Below are 4,824 nucleotides of genomic sequence, written 5' to 3' on the forward strand. Positions count from 1 at the left end.
CCCAGCACCATAAATTAAGTGGATTCCTGCCCCTCCCCCGAAAAGAATTTGTTCCAAAGGACGACATTGACTCTGCAGCTCCGGGAGATGGACATATCTGATCAGAGCACACGGGAGCAGATGAAGGGGCAGGAGGAGAGAGTGGAGCACAGCCTGGCCCACCAGGCCGTGATGATGATGTTCCTGAGTAGAGCAGCCAGTCCACAGAGAGAACAACATGGCTGGCCCTACTATGAGACATGATGCCCCTCAGTGACTAAGGGTGATACAGGGGACAGCACCGGAGACACAGTGTGGGAATTGCACCTGACCTGATCCCACCACACCGAGGCAAATCACTGGGGAGTGCAGCGGAACAGCAAGGGAATGGAGTGGCAAGGTCCCCAGGGAATGCTGAAAGTGGACTTTGGGGCCAGAGCGTGGTGCCCCAACAGACTGGACTGGAAAACGCTCCTAAGGGCCAGCAAACGATCCCTGAACTAACTACAAGCTTTTCTCTTGTGAACTGTTTTGTTCCGTTCTTTGTCAGTGGTTTGTTTTTGTTGTTTTGTTGTCTGGTTGTATACTGTTGCCTTGTTTTCCTCTGTCTTGTTTTTGTGCATGTTAGTGACTCCGCAGGTCTGTCTGAATAGGACAGGCTGGATGAACTATCTGGAGGAAAAACAACGGGACCGACAGTTCCGGGGGGACTTGGGGTGGGGGGGTAAGGGGGGTACGGAAGTGGTGTTAACAAACCCAGGGACAAGGGAAAAACATGGGACCCCAAATGGTAGAGAAGGGGGAGTGGCAGGCCTGGTGGGAAATGATCAAGGGTAAGGTTGCTTAGAGAAGACGTATACTCTAGCCCAGGTGGCGACGAAGCATGGTAGTAGGGCAGGAGGAAAGTCAAGGGAGATGGAGGAAAGAGCTAGGAGTCAAAGGGCATTCATGGAGGTCTAGACAAAGACATGTACATGCAAATATATATAGGAGGATGGGGAAATAGATCTATGTGTCTATATTTATAGGTCAAGTATTAAGGTGGCGGAAGGACCTTGGGCCTCTACTCAAACACTCCCTCAATGCATGAATACCTTCTTTTATTAAATTGGAACTCTATGATGCTCACTTTCCCGACACAACGGCTGGAGCCAAAGTGGGTGAACAAGTAAATGTGGTGAAGAAAGCTGATGGTGCCCGGCTATCAAAAGAGATAGTGACTGGGGTCTTAAAGGCTTGAAGATAAACAAGGGGCCATCTAGCTCAGAAGCAACAAAGTCCACATGGAAGAACACACCAGCCTGTGTGATCGAGTGGTCCCAAAGGGATCAGTTACCAGGCATCAAAGAACAAAAAATCATATCATTGGCTGCACACCTCCATGATAGGATCGCTGAAGACAAATGGGTGCATAAGCAAATGTGGTGAAGAAAGTTGATGGTGCCCGGCTATCAAAAGAGATAGTGTGTGGGGTCTTAAAGGCTTGAAGGTGAACAAGCGGCCATCTATCTCAGAAGCAAAAAAGCCCACATGGAAGAAGCACACCGGCCAGTGCGATCACGAGGTGCCAAGGGACCAGGTATAAGGTATCATACAAAAAAAACCCAACAACGATATAAGTGTGTGTATGTATGTATATATATGTGTATATGTATATGTATATATATATATATCATATTAAATGAAGGGGGAAGTGCAGAGTGCAGACCCAAGGCCCAAGTGTCGGCCAATGGAGATCCCCTCATAGAGGCGTTTAGGAGAGGAGATGGGTTAATTAGGGTGCGAGGTAGTGCTGATGAAGAACACAGCTTTCCCCCAGATCCTGAATGCTTCCTCCCCCCAACTACCATGATCCGAATTCTACCTTGCAGGCCTGGATAGGACAGAGGCTGTACACTGATACATATGAGGGCTGGAGGTACAGGGAATCCAAGGTGGATGATACCTTCAGGACCAAGGATGTGAGGGACGATTATGGGAGAGTGGAGGGTGAGTGGGTTGGAAAGGGGGAACTGATTACAAGGATCCACATGTGACCTCTTCCCTGGGAGAGGGACAGCAGAGAAGGGGGGAAGGGAGACTCCGGATAGGGCAAGATATGACAAAATAACGAGGTATAAATTACCAAGGGCACATGAGGGAGGGGGGAAAAGGGAGGGAGGGGGAAAAAAAAAAGAGGACCTGATGCAAGGGGCTTAAGTGGAGAGCAAATGCCTTGAGAATGATTGGGGCAGGGAATGTGTGGATGTGCTTTATACAATTGATGTATGTATATGTATGGATGGTGATAAGAGTTGTATGAGTCCCTAATAAAATGTAAAAAAAGAAAAGAGGAGAAAAAAATGATTAGGGCAAAGACTGTACAGATGTGCTTTATACAATTGATGTATGTATATGTATGAACTGTGATAAGAATTGTATGAGCCACTAATAAATTGTTAAAATTAAAAAAACACAAAAGAAAAGCAAAAATATTTCTTGCGAAGGGAATTTTAAAAGTTCACTAAAATAAACCAATGATCACTGTCAGCTAAGTGGTTGCACATTGGACTGTGTTTTGAAAAGTCAACAGTTTTAAACTGTCATATGCTTGAAGGGAGAAAGGCAGCGTTTCTACTCTTATAAAGATTTCCAGGCCCAGAAACTCAGAGGCAGTTCTACCTGATCCTACAGGGGCACTATGACTCAATGACAGTGAGAAAATAAAACATAAACACAAAAGCAAATATGTAATACTAGAGGAAAAAGAAGACCTAAGACACACATAAAAAATAATGAAATAGCAAAAGTAATTAACTTCTTCTAAGTTATTACAATGACCACAAGTGGACAAATGCTTCAATGGAAAGTCAGAGAGTGGCAGAATGGATACAATTACATATCCAACCATGTGTTGTTTACCAGAGTAACATCTTAAACTCAAAACACAAATGGGTTAAAAAATTCCATTTAAATAATAGCCCAAAGAAAGCTGAGATAGTAATCATTTTCTTGGGAGCTCTTATAGATATCATAACATTCCACAGTTCAATCACATCAAGCAGTATTATACAATTGCTACCACAATCATTTTCAAAGCATTTTCTTTCTTCTTGAACTCCTTGATATCAGCTCTCCTTAGTCCACTCATTCCCCACCCTCCCTCTCAGGAACCCTTATTCTCCCCCCCCCCCCGTAATAGTTTTTTTTTCTCTCTACATATCTTTCACAATCCAATATATCCATTCACATACAATTCTGTTGTTCAATCCCATCGAGTAGGGTTATACAGCCATCAATGCGATCAGCTCCCCATTCTCCCTTTTCTCTTGCCTCTCTCTTCCGGTACCTTCAGGGAATCATTACTCTTGTTACTGTTTCTGAAGGGTTCTCTATCTTGGCTTTCATGAACCGAACAATCGTAAATATACAAATGAATATGTGCCAATCTAACTTGATTAATGAGTTAAAACAAATAAAAACCATAATAGTAAGGGCAGGAAATATTAAAGAACTAGAGGATAGTTATATGGTTCATCAGTGCCATACTGCATCCTGGATTTATCATCCCTTCTGTGTAGCCATTCTGTGAGAGACTGTCCAATTGTCCTACAGGTCGGTTTTGGATCTCCACTACATCCCCACCCCTTCACATCAATTGGTTGCTTGTTTTTGAATTTCTGATACCTCTACCTGTCAACACCTCATGATCACACAGGCTGGTGTGCTTCTTCCATGTGAGTTTTGTTGCTTTCCTGCTAGATGGCTGCTTATTTACACGCCTTTAAGACCCCAGACACTATATCTTTTAATAGCAGGTACCATCAGCTTTCTTCACCACTTTAGCTTAGTCACCCATTTTGTCTTCATCGATAGTGTCAGGAAGGTGAATGTCATGTAATATCATATTTTTAGAACAAACCATTCTTGTACTAAGGTAAGACTTAAGTAGAGGCCCAAAGTCCATCTGCTTCCTTGTTGCATTTACATACATCCATATATACACACACATATGTACATATACAAACAAACACACACACATTTTTCTTCTTTCATTTTTTTCTTCCTCCTACCCCACTATTCTGTTTACCCATTAATCACCTCTCAGTAATTCCTCTCAGATACAATTCAATTGATTCAACACCACCAGAAAAGTTACACTCTCCTCGCCATCAATTTTAGAACACTTACTATTTCCCTGTACCTATCATTGTTGGCTTCCTGATCACCTCTCCTCCCCCACCACCCCTCTCATGCCCCCAGGAATTGTTGGTCCAGTCACTGTCTTTGTAAGATTGCCTATCCTGCCTATCTCGTATAGATAAACACCAAAGTGGACAAAACAAACAGACATACTAGCAGGGATACTGACATAGAACAGATGAATATCTCTTTGTTAAATAGAGTGAAGAACATGTTATAAACCATAAGTTCAGTCCCTGTTTCTTTCAGGGCTACATATCCTGGTTACCACTTACCTAACAACACATACCTCCTTTTAGTTTTCAGCATTCGGATCTAAAACACGAGCATCCTGAAAGTCCCCATTGCTATTCTTGCAGTCAGGGATGGAGTTGTCTACTGTCCCCCCGCCAGTTTTGCCTTTAGACATACAGTGTGGCCCCCCTGTGAGTAATCCCCAACCAGTTCATATGGGGTGCCAAGTACTTCCTCCAAGTCAGAAGTCTACTTATAAGGATTCATTGGGGACTTTGTGGTTTTGCTCTCATCACTGCTCTGTTGTCCTCCCCTCTTGATTTACCCCCATGTGGGCAGGTCAGACTGGCCGCTCTCCTTGAGCTGTGAGATGGTAATCTTAATATCAGACTAGAAGTCGTTATCTATGAAAAGAAATAAAGGTAGAAA

This window comes from Tenrec ecaudatus, chromosome 10 (genome assembly GCF_050624435.1).
Source record: "Tenrec ecaudatus isolate mTenEca1 chromosome 10, mTenEca1.hap1, whole genome shotgun sequence".
NCBI classification, from domain to species: Eukaryota; Metazoa; Chordata; class Mammalia; order Afrosoricida; family Tenrecidae; genus Tenrec; species Tenrec ecaudatus.